The sequence below is a fragment of the Schistocerca piceifrons genome, chromosome X (genome assembly GCF_021461385.2).
Source record: "Schistocerca piceifrons isolate TAMUIC-IGC-003096 chromosome X, iqSchPice1.1, whole genome shotgun sequence".
Taxonomy (NCBI): domain Eukaryota; kingdom Metazoa; phylum Arthropoda; class Insecta; order Orthoptera; family Acrididae; genus Schistocerca; species Schistocerca piceifrons.
In genome coordinates this window covers 108,808,368-108,824,571 of record NC_060149.1, presented here as the reverse complement: position 1 = coordinate 108,824,571, position 16,204 = coordinate 108,808,368, and the positions used below count along the sequence as shown (strand labels likewise).

At 38.1% G+C, this 16,204-nt stretch overlaps 1 protein-coding gene across 1 annotated transcript in view; it reads left to right on the top strand.

Annotated features, from left to right (window-relative positions):
* The window catches only part of LOC124723057 (lysophospholipid acyltransferase 5), a 190,052-nt gene extending 175,854 nt beyond the window's left edge, over positions 1–14,198 (top strand). The window contains exon 11 of the mRNA XM_047248236.1: positions 12,809–14,198. The gene's annotated coding sequence lies outside the window, so the exon portion shown is untranslated. The remainder of the gene's footprint in view (positions 1–12,808) is intronic.
* Positions 14,199–16,204: the final 2,006 nt, after the last annotated feature.

The following is a 16,204-nucleotide window of genomic DNA, read 5'->3' as shown; positions in this document are numbered from 1 at the left end:
ACTGTATGGCTAATGGCGCCTTGCTAGTTCGTAGCCATTAACTTAGCTGATGGCTAATCTGTCTCTCGGCTAATGAGAGAGAAAGGCTTCGTACAACTGGGCGGTAGCTAGGTTCTCGTACAACTGGGGCGAGTGCTCTCTCGTATCGCGAGACCTGCCTTGGTGGTGGCGCTAGGTCTGCGATTACACAGTGGCGACACGCGGGTCCGACATGTACTAAATGGACCGCGGCCGATTTAAGCTACCACCTAGCAAGTGTGGTGTCTGGCGGTGACACCACAATCATCATCATCATCTTCTTCTTCTTCTTCATTATATATCTCATCGAAAGCAGCAAAAAAACTCTGGCTGACTTTTGCTCAATCCACAGTTTTCTTGCTACTTTAAATTTTTAGTTTCCCACCTATTTGGTAACAACCTACATTCAAATCTGGACTGTGGAATATAATCACTCATCTGGATCTTGCACTCTTCTTTACTGAGCCAATCAGAACACAAATCATCAATAATAACTTATTTTAACCTCCTCCTGGCTGTCTGCAGTGATTAAATTACTATTAAATATGCACTCATCAGACCCTATTGTGCCACTCACTCTGTCTGTAATAATAGTTACTGCAGCTCCTTGCTGTTCAGCAAATAAAACATCAGCGCTCACACAAGGCTCTTTGCAATCTTGACCACTGCTGCCTTTGCCAAGACAGGTTCCTTTAACTGTATGCTGGCAGCACAAACATCTATCAGCAGAACTGTTTCAGCCCAGTACACAAACAAATTAACATTGTCTTCACTGTTTGTTGCTGTTAATGTTTCCTTGCTCTTACTGTCCAGCTCTAGTGCTGCTGAACTGCATCATCATCATCATCATCATCATCCTCTCAAGATTCCCAGTTCAATAAAACATTTGAATCGACATGTACAGATTCAGTTCTCCGCCTCCATCTCTTTCTAAATTTACAATTGTGCTGCCTCCAGTGTCTCCACAATACTTCACATCCCTGTACTGTACCCGTGTTGAACATTGATTTCCCTATGATCATTAATATCATTGAGCCTTCTCATAAACTCATCTTTGATCCTGTTTCTGTCATATCAAGTCCTCCCTTCATGGACCACAATCTAGTTTCCTGGCTGCTGCCACTGATTATTCCCATTTTGCTGCCCATTATTGCATTTTCTATTATTTTCTGGCCCTCTATGCTTGGCTGATTTCCACGGTTGTGGGAATTCAGCTGGAAATTATTAATATCATGTTGGAAGTGCTCCTGGTCAGCATACCGCCAGTTCCTATCTCTCCAGCTGTTCCCATTGATCCTTGCATTACAGGTCCCAGTGTTCTGGTAATACATTGCATTGTCCATCCACTCCGCAGATTCAAGAATGCTGTCTATCATTTTCATAGGGCTGTGGACCAAATCCCACTGCAAATAATCTGGCAGGTTCCTTTTCAGAGTTGAAATCTCTGTGAACGTGCCCAACAATATGTGTAAGTGCACTAATTTCAACAGCTCACACTCGTAAAAGTCTTGCATGCTCCATTGGTTTCTGCTGTAACACATCCTATTCAGGAACCTGTTCTGCTGTTGCATTTGTTTTCCTACAGCCCAATACTTCTTAAGCAGTAGCATCTCAAAGGCGATGTAACTAATAAATGCTGTTCACTTCATCAAACATTCCTTTGACAAAACAGTTGTTACAGGAGACTCAAAAATCCACCACATGGTATTTACCTTCCCCATTAAAATACTTCAGTTCGGAGCTAACAATGAAGTGTGTAACCTCTCCCTGACACATAGCAATATTACTCAACATGACCTTAATGGGCACGAGCTCCCTCTCTCTTTTCTCTGCCTCTTTAAGCACAGCACTATGCAGACCACTTGTCTCACATTTCGCTGAGTCTAGCTCTGCTTTTGCCTCTGTCTAGCACCGAACCACACAGCCTGTGCTGTCGGACATTAATTTCACCACAGACTCCATTTCTTTTGCCTTATTCATACACTCTGTCTGCACAGAATGTGTTCTCTGTCCCAAATCATTCTCCACAGCAGTAAGTAAATCTGCCAGCTTTTTTTCGACATTGCTAACTTGCATACTAAGTCCCTCCAATTTGCGATTAATTTCCCCATTTTGATTTTTTTAATACCTCATTTTTAGTTTTAATTTCCTCAAATACTCCTAGTTTCTGCATAATAAGTAGCGTGTGCTCCTGCCAGTTTCCTGCTCCCAAGTTAACATTTTCCACCAAGAATTTACATTCTTTTCCCACAGACCTAGTAGGGTTTCCCATACTGCTTACTCTATTGCAGTCACACTCTCTGGGTGATTACTGGATACTGTCTGCCAGGGCTAACAAGTTGCAAACCATAAAGTAAGTACAGTAGCGAATGCTGCCCACACTTAACTTTTGTCTGCCACCGTCGTGCTGCTGCTGGTGTGACGTTGATGGCTGTGCGCATCGTGCAGGGTGCTACACTGGATCTGCGTGAAGCTGATGAATGAATGTTGCACAGGAGATGGGCCCTCAGTGCATGAGCTGCACTGCACTGGGCTGATGTGGAGCTGGTGACCTCGTGGCGTCACGTTGTGTTGTAGCGCACTGGAGCCACGACCCTCAGAGCATGGACTGCATTGTGTTGCCACGAACATCCCGCTGCTACTTACCAGTGTTGGATGTGTGTTCCTGATCAAAACAAAGTGAACTCACAATCCTAACTCTTTACTTGCAGTTTGCACCTAGTCAACCTAGCCTTCAGCTCTAGTTGCCTAGCAAACTGAATTTCAGATGGGCCCCTAATTGTCCCAGATGAGCCCCTAATTGTGATGCAAGAAGAGTGATGGCTGTTATTACGAATGAATTTACACTGGCTCTCATTGTCTATTCCTGGAGGTGATACTTGTGTTGCCCTCTATGTGCACTTTAATTTAAAAATAGACAAATAAATTTGCACCTGATGTTATTAATCAGCAAGACAAATGTAACTAGATTTTATCAAGATACAAAACCTCCAAAATAACTATCTACAACATAATACTTAAATTTTCAGTAAATAATGTTTATTGTCTTAGAAATATTCTTTAATTTGCATACTGGTGAAACCAACTACTATGTTAAGTGTTTTAGACAGTGGCTTGAGCCCCCAATATTGCATTTAGTTAAATTGCTATGTAAAATTAAATGAATTAAAACAGCTGGAAAAAGCACTCTGTGTTCTCAGCTAAACATTAAATGAAAATAAATCGTGTACCAACTCATACCTAAACTATGTCTAATTGAAATATTCTAAGTCCAGTTTAGGCAAACTGAGACAAAGTCCAAGCTCAGTGTACAGAATCAGAGTCTTTACACAAAAATCACAAGTTCTGCCGATCTGCTAGCAGAAATATATCCAAAATCCAGTCTGGTGCTGAACTGTTCTAAGTTCCACTACTGTCAACCCAAAAAACTTCTATCTTTCGAAACGAACGTGGCTAGCTCAATCTCACATGAACTTATTTTGAACACTCCTGTCTCAACCAGTTTACACCACTCTCCTAACGCAAGATGGCTGTCACCATAAATAGCGTTGCTCCACACCTCCACCGAAAATCTCAAATGGACTTTACTTAATGAGTTTTGCAGTTTTACCAGCCTACATACATAGGTAACATTCTGATTTGGTATGTGCCTTTAGATGCATGCTAAAATTCTATTCCAAATCAATATATTGTATTTAATTCTAAGTGCAATAGTTCACCGAACATTTAAGATTTAAGAATTCCAAAACTTCATTGCAGTGCTTGAAAACAGTTAATACTCTTTCTGCCATTAAATATTACAACAATGTTCTATGTGGCAACACTTCCTGATTCAATTTTTACTCCACTTTCCAATGCACTATTCAGAAGTAAGATATCTGTGATAGTTCACGAGTTATGGGCAAAACTGTGCAAATTTATAAACAAATAATTAAAACACACAATAAAAAATGTAAATCTTAAAAGCTAAAAGTTGACTATTGTGTGTAATGCTCTCTGACAATGCATACTACCTTGCTGGATGTATATTCGTCTTCTGTGATAATTTATATTAATTTTCAATGAAAATCCAATTAAACTGTCTCACAGTTGAATTAGTCATGCTACAAATCATGTGAATCTATCAATCAAAGCACCTCGCCAAGAGCTACAGTGTGAGTGCTTAGTCTCCATTGTATATTAAATAACAAAAAATTATTAAACATTTGCTGATGACATTTACAAAAACTTCTAGGTACTGTATCTTTCATTGCAGTGCTTGAAAACAGTTAATACTCTTTCTGCCATTAAATATTACAACAATGTTCTATGTGGCAACACTTCCTGATTCAATTTTTACTCCACTTTCCAATGCACTATTCAGAAGTAAGATATCTGTGATAGTTCACGAGTTATGGGCAAAACTGTGCAAATTTATAAACAAATAATTAAAACACACAATAAAAAATGTAAATCTTAAAAGCTAAAAGTTGACTATTGTGTGTAATGCTCTCTGACAATGCATACTACCTTGCTGGATGTATATTCGTCTTCTGTGATAATTTATATTAATTTTCAATGAAAATCCAATTAAACTGTGTCTCACAGTTGAATTAGTCATGCTACAAATCATGTGAATCTATCAATCAAAGCACCTTGCCAAGAGCTACAGTGTGAGTGCTTAGTCTCCATTGTATATTAAATAACAAAAAATTATTAAACATTTGCTGATGACATTTACAAAAACTTCTAGGTACTGTATCTTTCATTGCAGTGCTTGAAAACAGTTAATACTCTTTCTGCCATTAAATATTACAACAATGTTCTATGTGGCAACACTTCCTGATTCAATTTTTACTCCACTTTCCAATGCACTATTCAGAAGTAAGATATCTGTGATAGTTCACGAGTTATGGGCAAAACTGTGCAAATTTATAAACAAATAATTAAAACACACAATAAAAAATGTAAATCTTAAAAGCTAAAAGTTGACTATTGTGTGTAATGCTCTCTGACAATGCATACTACCTTGCTGGATGTATATTCGTCTTCTGTGATAATTTATATTAATTTTCAATGAAAATCCAATTAAACTGTGTCTCACAGTTGAATTAGTCATGCTACAAATCATGTGAATCTATCAATCCAAGCACCTCGCCAAGAGCTACAGTGTGAGTGCTTAGTCTCCATTGTATATTAAATAACAAAAAATTATTAAACATTTGCTGATGACATTTACAAAAACTTCTAGGTACTGTATCTTTTTACATATTCGGATTACAATAAATCTCTGCACACCAACGGAATTTTAGTGCTCCCCTCTTGTAATGTGATATACTGTCCTTCAGTGTACCAATTATGGTTTACACTGTAGGAGCGCAAACATGAACAAAATGTGAGAAGCTATCGTGTACTACGCAAGTGGCAGATCTGACATTATGTCTACCTGTCTCATATTTTGGTAATTCCTCATGTCTCATCCAGCCAGTGGTCAGCTGTACCATACTGCCAAGTGGCACTGGGCCCGCCACCTCTCAGTACATGGAGCTGTCGCTACCCAACAGCTGATGTGCCCCCATGCCTCAGCTTGGACCATCTCAAACACTGATCGTGAACAATTCCAAACCTCCAGCTCAAGTAATAGTCCATCACATCACAACTTCAAGTAGCACTACTAGCCAGTTTCAAGTTTTAGGTAATTTTGAAGTGCACAAATGGATGTGGACACATTCTGCCAGTAGTAAGTGTATATCAAAAATCAGATACCATGTCATGTGTAAATGTACATGACGTGTGAATTGAGTGGCTTTTATACGGGGTGGTCCAAAATGTGTTAACAAACTGACAAGGCACATAGGGAATATAAAAAGGATCAGTACTCACACAGGAACAGAGGTTCGCAAAGGCCATCTGAGGCTACTAAATGGCATTGCACTTATTTAGTCACAGGTTGCGAATGGATGCCCATTACAGGAGTTGCCCAAAGTTTTATCCAGATGCATTGAAACACACCTGACATTGATGCTGCATTGCACGGTGCACCCCCCCCCCCCCCCCCCCAAAGGTATCTGGTGTATCTCGAAGACATCCTGCTGCCACAACAGTCGTGCCAACTAGGTCCTCTGGCATTCCAACAGGTGTTTCATACACAAAGCCCTTCAGATATCCCACAGAAAAAAAGTCAATTGGGGACAGATCAGGCGATCGTGGTGGCCCTGCGTCTGGCCCACTGTAGATAATCTAGCAGGCAGGAAAGGTTGCCTGTAGATGTGGCCCTACCCATCAGCTGAAATGCACAGAGGCTCCATCATGCTGAAATCAAACGTGGCAATGAACAGGCTTGGGAATATCATTCAGTATGTCCAGCAAAACCTCTGACAGGAATACGAGATACATGCAACCGTCAAGTTAGTCGGGGAACATGTGAGGCCCATACAAACAGTCTCTGGAGATGCAAGCTCATACGTGACCGTAGCGCCCTCTTGTGGCATTTGTGACCCCTGGTTCCTATATGATTACTAATCATTGTTTTATACCCGACATGCCATGCCAGTTTGTAAATATTTTTTTGAATCACCCTTTATAAAAGGTGCCAAACTCCAGTCCTTCAGAACTGAGAAAAAGCTCTTCAAAGTTATCTCCAATTTAAAAAATTTAAAAGCCTCCTTTTTCATGTGAGAACATTAGGATAACTTGGGTACAATTTGATTGTTTTACTGTTACACATTCCATTAAAATATGACCCTCTTTCGTACACCCATCATTGAAAATTGCTGTTGGTTATCTTTAAATGAATCGAAACTGTTTTTATTTAAAAGGAACCACATAAAGTTCAACAACACATCATTGGCTATTAACATACGAATTATCAAATATATTAAATAAATAGATTCAAAATATATGGAATACTTACATGTGAGTAACTGATGAATACAAATTTTCAGGCAGTACATATTAGCTTTCCATCCATTCTGTCATCTTCTATTATGAAATCTGCAACTGTTTCGAACCCATCTATGTCATCTTCAACCTCAGTACTGAATACAGAAAGGCCAGACATCTTTTGGTATGAGGTGACAAACTGATTCAAGATACTTAAGCTTTTCCTTGCTTTTCAGCTTTCATTCAGACATTGGGGAAATCAACTTAGCCAAATGAAAGCTGTCTGATCTTCTTCCTCACAGTTTGCTCTTAATATCTAATTGAATTTAATCCTCCAAAGTCTGTAGTCATTAGTTCAACATCTCTGAAGTTGGAATTGTTTGGAAGATAACTGTGTCTTAAAATGAGGTACTTTAACCTCACACAATTCAGCATATGTACATCATCAAACAGTGTATTCAAAATAGTAAATTTTTGATGTTTCAGTTCTATCCTCGACACAAGTCAGACTATAAAATTAAATGTCACCTTCCTTCCAACATGAGAAAGGATGTGTTTTTGCAAGCAGGAATCCACTTTCGGAGCACTTCATGTGAAGTGCCTTCTAACCCAGCATAAAATAAACTTTTGTTTTCTTTTCCAGAGTGGATACCCTTATTTGCCCCTTGTAAAAAATAATGTTTGTTGGGATTCTTGGTAGGAGCAATGTTTTGTGCATGTCATAACATAAAGTTTCCACATGTTTACTTTCTTTTGCAGTTAAGTGTCATCATTCATTGCTTCTCTTTCTTCTTTTGCCTGTAACTGGTGCAAATTTAAAACACTCTCAGTTTCTTTCCTATCAACAATGTTGCTACTGCTCTGTCTCTTTGCATGAAAACTGTCACATTTATTGCATATATCCTTTTTTATTCTGTTAGTTCTGTGGACAGGTGTTCTGTATCGCTATTCTCTCTTCAACAGCAGTGGAAACTTATTAATCTGGTCTTTTACTTTCTGAATTTCATCTGTAGAAAAACAAGATACACCTTTCCTGTGAGTCCCTCTCTTGTCAGTTACATAGTCAGATTGCATTTTGTTGTGAGGTGTATGCACTTGTTTTATTATTTTCACACTCATTTATCAACAAACAAAGTTTTGTGTTACCAGACATTATTTGGTTCTGTCTAAAGAAAATAGGATGATTAACATTTTACTTGGTAGTTGGTTCAAGCATCCATAGGTGCCAGCACAGCCCAGGTAACACTTGGTTCTATTTAATAAAATATTGTGTGTGTTTTAAGAGATCACGTATTAGTATATCTCAGAAATGTTAAACTGAAACATGGTTCATTTTATATCAAAGTCGTCCAGTTTTTGTATATACTTAGTAGGGGGATTTGTCCACATTCATTTGTGAGCTTAAAAATGAGTTAAAACTTGAAACTGGCTGTAGTGCTTGGTAATGTTATTATTTAACCAAACTGTTTGATAGAAATGTCTTTCATTGATGATCAAATAATTGCTGAAATATAAAATTTAAAATTCTTAGACTGCAAGATATAAAACACTTTCTTGAAACTATAACACTTAGGATCATTTGCAGAAATTGTGTTCACTATAGAAATAAGGTCCAATTTTAACTCAAACTCAAAAGTTTTGCTTTTCTATTATCACAATGGATTTCATATTAACAGACAACTCTAAAAAGCAGTCAGCACAGATGCCAACAAAATGCAGTCACATGTTAGAAAAAGCAACTACAGATTGGTGGGAAAAAGTGGTAAGGTACATCCTGTAGAGCCTTGGTCAGGACAGCAGTATGCTATAAATCTGCCATTTCCAACACTTATTATAGAGCACAGAATCCACACAAGTAGTAGTGTGCTGCTCGACACAGTCACATCAATTAAATATCTAGACGTAACATATGAAATGGGATAAGCACATCTGGTTGGTAGTAGGGAAGGCAAATTCAAAACTTCATTTTACTGGGAGAATTTTGGAAAAGTGTAGCTCATTCATAAAGGATATGACGAATAGAACATAGTGGAACCCATTCTTGAGTACTGCTATTGTGGATTTGGACTTCCACTCAGTTTAAAATGACTATTTTACCATCTTTCATTTTAAATTGTTTGATTTTCCTTCACATTGTGTATTGCTAAAGTGTTTGAGATCTCCACCAGGTTGAATTAAAGCAAGGCATCGAAGCCATTCAGAAGTGTGCTGCTACATTTGTTACCGGTACATTCAGTCAGCACCCAAGTATTACAGAGATGCTTTGTGAACTAAATGGGAACCCCTGTCTCCTTTCTACAGCATCACAATGTGTGACGACTCCATTACACAACTAATTCCCAAGTGCCAACAAGTGGTAATAAAATAATTTAGTAAACCTTAGTAAAAAAAAGTTTATGGAATTTCATGTTAAAGCTTCAAAATTATCATAATTATATAAAATTTAAATAGTTATGCAAGATATAATGAATTTTAGAGAATCTTATTTTAGACAAACTTTTCTATGATAATATTTACACGGAGTTACTACAAGACGTAACTGTATAGCTCGTTACTGGAAAGTACTTAATCTCTCATGACTCACATTACTGATGTATCCATTGTCCAAATGTGTTGGTTTTAGTGACAGCTTTCTTCTCTTCAGTGAATCTGGGTCTGTAGTATTGTAATCAAAGAATAAGAACTGGGCTTTGCCTCCCACATTTCATGAAACTTTCTTTGCACAAGATGTCATGACCAAATGTGTCACTGATAAATAAAGATGATTATTATTCAGAAGTCACCTTCCACATACATACATTCCTTAAGTTGATAGCCAGGTCAACAACAGTCTTCTTTCTGGAGACAAAAGCTTCTTTCAAGTGTCTTATTTGAAAGAAATTCCTCCTACTTTCTCCAAAAATATAAGAGGACAGTGGCAGTCAGGTCTTACATCCTTTTTATCTGCAGTTTTTCCACAATAAGATACATATTCTTCACCTGTATTGTGACTCTTCCGCTTAAACTCCCATTGTAAGGTGCATCTCAGTCTTTGGAGAAGATATTCACCTGTTCTGCCCTCTCATGAGAGGTGTCTGAGACAGTGACAGACTGCTCAATGTTAAGGTCAGTTCGATCTCCATCATTGTTGTTACTATTATCACTGGTACAAATATTAATGATAAAATATGCATATACACAATCCATCAAGCCTTCCACAGCACCCATTCAACAATAACTGTATATTTCATGCATTTCAGGAACACAATGGTATGTACATGCACTTGCTATTTTGTTCAATGGTTTTGCAAATTTACATACACTATGTGATCAAGAGTATGTGGACACCTGGCTGAAAATGACTAACAAGTTTGTGGTGTCCTCCATCGGTAATGCTCGAATTCAATGTGGTGTTGGCCCAACCTTAGTCTTGATGACAGCTTCCACTCTCGCAGGCACACGTTCAATCAGGTGCTGGAAGGTTTCTTGGGGAATGGCTGTCCATTCTTCATGGAGTGCTGCACAGAGGAGAGGTATCGATGTCAGTCAGTGAGACCTGGCATGAAGTCGGCGTTCCAAACATCCCAAAGGTGTTCTGTAGGATTCAGCTCAGGACTCTGTGCAGGCCAGTCCATTACAGGGATGTTGTTGTCGTGTAACCACTCTGCCACAGGCTGTGCATTATGAACATGTGCTCGATCATGTTGAAAGATGCAGTCACCATCCCTGAATTTCTCATCAATAGTGGGAAGCAAGAAGGTGCTTAAAACATCAATGTAGGCCTGTGCTGTGATAGTGCCACGCGAAACAACAAGGGGTGCAAGCCCCCTCCATGAAAAACACAACCACACCATAACACCATCGCCTGCAAATTTTACTGGTAGCACTAAACACGCTGGCAGGTGACGTTCACCGGTCATTTGCCATTCCGACACCCTGCCATCGGATTGCCACATTGTGTACCGTGATTCGTCACTCCCCACATTTTTCCACTGCTCAGTCGTCCAATGTTTATGCTTCTTACACCAAGCAAGGCTTCGTTTAGCATTTACCAACCTGATATGTGGCTTATGAGCAGCCACTCAACCACGAATTCCAAGTTTTCTCACCTCCAACCTAACTGTCATAGTACTTGCAGTGGATCCTGATGTGGTTTGGAATTCCTGTGTGATAGTCTGGATAGATGTCTGCCTATTACACATCACGACCCTCTTCAACTGTCAGCAGTCTCTGTCAATCAACAGACGAGGTCGGCCTGTACGTTTTTGTACTGTACGTGTCCCTTCACATTTCCACTTCACTATCACATTCGAAACAGTGGTCGTAGGGATGTTTAGGAGTGTGGAAATCTTCGCGTACAGACATATGACACAAGTGATACCCAATCACCTGACCACATTCAAAGTCCTTGAGTTCCACGTAGTGCCTCATTCTGCTCTCTCAAGATGTCTAATGACTACTGAGGTCACTGAAATGGAGTAGCTGGCAGTAAGTGGCAGCACAATGCACCTAATATGAAAAATGTATGTTTTGGGGGATGTCTGGATACTTTCGATCACATAGTGTACCTATGAGTCATCTGAGTCATGCGGAATGTACTCAGGATCCTCGTTGGAGATATCAGGATCGCTAAGAACATCTTCGTTTCGTTGTATCTCATCAAATGTGGCTATAATCGAGAAGACGTACACATGTCCCTCTTAGCACCAGCAGTTTTACCTGTTGCTTAGCGTCATGTTCCCACGGCAGGCAGCCACTGGCATTAGAACTTTTTCCTGGTATATTAAATTCTGCTGCTCATAGGTAGTGCTGATTGCCTTACAACACAAAACACGTAGCAATGGAATTTACCACTGTGTTTCCGTGAGCCACTCAATTATCGAGACCTATTGGTATTGTAGGCTGCAAAATGTGTATCAGGCTTGAATACGTCACAGTAATCACCACTGTAATATCAGCTTCTCATAACGCTAAACAAATGTTTGTATTACCTCATTGTATTTACTCTTTCTTTGTGATTCTCACTCAAAATTTTTAGCATCCATTCAAACTGTCCTGAATGAAATGTCTGTCCTTGGAATTTTATTACCAAGACAATGTGACTAGAATGTACTCAATTATGCATGTACGATGCAGCATCGAACATTATGCCCAGTTCCTAAAAGTATGTAACCTTTTTGATGATCATTACATCTTTTCTGTATAAATTTTGAAATTGTGGAACTTTACAGTCAGAAACCTAACTTAAGAGGTGTGTAAGAAAAAGCTAGACAGTTGTGTTCCTTTTTCCTCCCACTCCACTTGACTTGCATTGAGATAGTTAAGTGGGGCAGTATAAGACAACATAATAGTAATATTGGTGAGAGATCTGAGGAGAGCCTGCATTTTTAAGATGGCAAAATGTTCTAGTGCCGTCTGGACAGCAGTCATAACCTTTACTGTAAAATTTGTGTTCCATTTTACACTTACAACAACCTTTAAAGTGTACATTTCAGCACTTTATAAATTAAAGTATCCATGTGCATTAAACTGGGCAGTCTTCTCCAACCATCCAGCATTTTCAGTTTCCCCGTCTGTGCTCTCATCATTATTTAATTCAGCTATCATATCTGTATTTCACTGATAATCAGTCCAGTAACATTGTAGTCGAGTTCATACATTTGGTGAGCATCAGTCCTTGGCAGTTGCCTCCTCTTCTCCTGTCCAGTAATGTAAAACAATGTTTAAGCTGCTGAACTTGTGCCCAGGTGAAGCATGGTTGAAATATCCATACATCACTGATTTAGATTTTCCCTGATGCCCCTAAACCAGTACCACTGGATTTTCACAGTTTGTTCTAGTTTTACCATAGATACCTTCTTTGTATGACTGTTCTATTAATAGATGACTAAGGAGCAGTTTCATTTTTGATTTAAGGTTGCCATACTATTTACATTCATATGTGTTTCAGGTAATGGGTTCAGTGACCACTAAAATGTGGTGTAATATTGTATTTATGCGGATAAACATGATGGCCTTAAAGTGTGCTCATTAATGTATAAGGTGAAGGAATGAAGAAAGATGCCTAGTCGTTGTTATTGATGGTTCGGAGAAGAGAAATGGAACGAAGAAAGATAATTCAAAGACTTTGTGCAGACAGCTAAAACAAACTTTTTAAATTTATCTTTATTGTGGCTGCTAGTGTTACTATTAATATCATTATTTTTACTGTTGTGTCTGGGGTCTACGGATATCAAACTTTTTTTTTTTCTGACAAGGTGCTAATTAAGGGGGAATATAAGCTTTAACATTTCTTTTCTCCTAAAATTGTACCCATCTCTCTCTCTCTTTCTCTCTCTCTCTCTCTCTCATCTCATATGATTTAAGCAGTTACATAACAGTATTACATTGTGGCTATTCATCAAAGTATAAAAGGTTTATGATTTGTTGTAATTTTTATTGTTGCTGTTGTACTGCTACTACTAATGTTTCACATCTTGTATTTTATTTTGTTATTTTTCGTGACAAATTACCTTAAATATAAAGGAGAAGTCGTACTTACAAATCAAGACATAAAACATTAATATAGTTTTCATTCTCATTTAACTTAGTTGGTGACGCATATTTTCAATGCTCAGTGTCAGATGTGTGGAATCAGTGTCAGTGTAGTTGTGTACTCAATTTTTGTGCCCTTTTCTTGGATACGATAAACAGTTGCTTCATAACAAATTAATCTTGCGAAGAACAATACACAAATGTGTGAGAATATGGCTCTGTTGTCATAAATTTTCATGTAGTGATTATCAGTTGTGCTCCCAAGATTTACTGGAAGTGTGCAAAAATATTGAGCTTACTGCTTGTGATATATTAGGGTCAACAGTCCACTTTACATGGTGCTGCCTGCACGATAATGACCTGACTACTTTTGCTGCATCTTTGCTTTTCTTTTACTCAGATTCTGAAATTTCTGTACACTGAGTGAAAATATGCTTGTGAATCAATAGAAACGCACACCACTGTGTTAAGCACTGAAAGGATTGTGTAACTTCAAATCGTGAAGAGATGATATATTGTTTGTAAATTACAAATATGTATGGAAGTAGTTATTTTCTGAATGAATATGTTTTCTGTATTTGTACTGCATTTGTTTCCTTAGTAAATTACAAAAGCATGTACTCACAATTTAATGAGTAATTGTCCTTTTTTTCCCCCCCTTCTAAATTCTCCTGAATACTTAAATTGTGGGCTCGAAACCCATTATTATATTATTGTGATGATGATTATTATTAATAATAATATTGTTGTTGTTATTGTTATTATTGTTATTATTATTATTATTGATACTTCTACTTAGGTTCTGATATTAAAGACAGTCCCTTAATATATTTCTTGGGACAAAATTATATTTCTGATACTGATTAAACTGAATATGTAGTTTATGCATACCTGTTATTTGAGATATTTAAAGGTTCCACATGAAGTGAATCTTCTTGCATTTCGCAAATATTTTGGCTGTATCAGACTTAATACTGCATTAAATATGTTGACTATGTAGGCATATGTACATGTTTTACATGAATGCTGCATTAATATTATATTGCTGGAAAAAAAAGAGTACATATACATGTCAGAGTCATAAATTACATATTTTCATTAGTTTGATAAGAATTATACAACATGTACAACAGCCTCCCCCCCCCCCCCCCCCACACCCACACCCACACACACAAACACCCTTTTTACTCAGTAGACAGTAATTTCAACCCCTTTTTGTTTCTTAAACCATTTATTAATTGCACATATGTGTAATAATGTCTTCATAGTTCAAAGTTTTTACTCAATATTTCCACCATTTCCTGTTATTTGATGAAACTGAAATTTTGTTTGCATGCATGAAATTCACGTGTGTGTTGTACTACACTTCTATACAACAACCATTTAAGATGGCAATTCCCAAATGTAGGACAAACTATATGTTTTCTGCCTTGATTTGTTACAAAATTAACATCTGAATATTTTGAGAACAACAGATCACAAAAAAATTGAAAATTAAAAGATGTAAGCATATTTTACTATAAAAGATGTATTACGAGGTTTCTTTTTAAGATTTGCTTTAATCACTTCAATTGCAGTTGTATAGAAACAGTTTTATAATGTAGAGGACAACTAAAAACATTACAAACATTTGACAATATTATTAAAAGTATAGATTACTACTCACCATATAGTGGAGATGTTGAGTTGCAGACAGGCATAACAAAAAGACTGTTAAATAAATGAGCTTTCAGCCAAAAGGCCTTCTTGTGGAGTAGGGGTCAGGAGGAGGGAGAACGCCCGTGAGCGCCCCCCCCCCCCTCCACACACACACACACACACACACACACACACACACACACACACACACACACACGACCACGACCACTGTCTCTGACAGCCAAGGCCAGACTGCCTCGCCTTGCCAGCCAGAGACAGTGGTCATGTGCGTTTGTGAGTTGTGTATGTGTAAATGTGTGTTTTCTACTGTAGAAGACTGAAGGCTTGTTTGTTTAGCAGTCTTTATGTTGTGCCTGTCTGCGACTAAACATCTCCACCATATGGTGAATAGCAATCGGTCCTCTTCATAATATTGTCATTATCGCATACTGGATCTTCCATTGTTTGTTATTACAAACATTTTATTGGCAGTTCATTTCTCAACTGTAAAACAAATATATATGAGAATGGAATGATGATAAGTCATTTAAATCTTCAGAATGAGATTTTCACTCTGCAGCGGAGTGTGCGCTGATATGAAACTTCCTTGCAGATTAAAACTGTGTGCCAGGCCGAGACTCGAACTTGGGACCTTTGCCTTTCGCGGGCAAGTGCTCTACCAACTGAGCTACCCAAGCACTACTCACGCCCCGTCCTCACAGCTTTACTTCTGCCAGTACCTCGTCTCCTACCTTCCAAACTTTACAGAAGCTCTCCTTCTGTAAAGTTTGGAAGGTAGGAATCGAGGTACTGGCAGAAGTAAAGCTGTGAGGATGGGGCGTGAGTCATGCTTGGGTAGCTCAGTTGTTAGAGCACTTGCCCGCGAAAGGCAAAGGTCCCGAGTTCGAGTCTCAAGCCGGCACACAGTTTTAGTCTGCCAGGAAGTTTCATTTAAATCTTTTTTATTGTATTGCAAAATCATATCCAAAAAGAGTTTAGCAAAATATGGTCTGATACACTAAATAATTACACTTAGTAATCTCCCTGTATTTAACTGTGACCATTAATTTCATTTAATAGTAGCCAAAACAGAGTACCATTTGTCTTATGAGTATGATGTTACAAAACTAATTAGAATATTTGTAACCTTTTGTCTCAAAGATAAGAATTTTAT